This window comes from Denticeps clupeoides, chromosome 15 (assembly GCF_900700375.1).
Source record: "Denticeps clupeoides chromosome 15, fDenClu1.1, whole genome shotgun sequence".
Lineage (NCBI taxonomy): Eukaryota > Metazoa > Chordata > Actinopteri > Clupeiformes > Denticipitidae > Denticeps > Denticeps clupeoides.
The window spans coordinates 20483542-20484469 of NC_041721.1; positions in this window are offsets into that span (position 1 = coordinate 20483542).

The following is a 928-nucleotide window of genomic DNA, read 5'->3' on the forward strand; positions in this document are numbered from 1 at the left end:
AGCCACCTTCACCTGTGATGTGTCCCCGCCATACCACTATGACAAACAGATTATTATCAGTCTGGAGAGACACAAACATATGTACGCAAATAAATTCATGGGAATTGGAGTTCATAAATGAATCAATAGTACATATTCAAACTTTAAATTAATGTACATAGAAATAAACAACCATTTTAACATCATGTGAAAAATGTCCATTTACAGTTTTGCATGGTTGACAACCTTGGTCAGTGGCTAGATATCTTCAGTTTGAGATGCATGCACACTTATTTACTTAATTGTCACCTTTTCATTTTAAAAATACATCCTTTCATAATCCAGTCTTCTTCAGCTCATTGCTCATTTTCCAAGGTTTTTCCACCTGAAGGTAGATGTCTACCTGTTTCCTGTTTTGTACAAATTGTGTTTTTTGGTATAGTCTAGGCATCAACAGTAAATATGAGTGCTATGAGATTGTTATTAAATTGTGTTCTTTAACTGTCGCAGATGCATCGGTTATGCATCTACAGTCATGGCCAAAAGTTTTGAGAATGACACAAATACTGGTTTTCACAAAGTCTGCTGCTTCTGTTTTTATTATGGAAATTTGCATATCCGCCAGAAGGTTATGAAGTGTGATCAGATGAATTTCCATTAAAATGAACTTAATCACCAAAAAACACTGCATTTCAGCCCTGCCACAAAAGGCCCTGCTGAGATTATTTCAGTGATCCTCTCGTTAACTCAATTGAGAGTGTTGAGGAGCACAAGGCTGGAGATCATTCTGCCATGCTGAATAGTAGACTGGATGCTTGAAATAATTGTTCTTCCTCTGTTAACCATGGATACCTGCAAGTAAACATGTACAGTCATCCTTGTGTTGCATTCACAGGCAATGACATTGCTGCTACTAAGATTACACCTAAATCAACCATTTATCAGATCA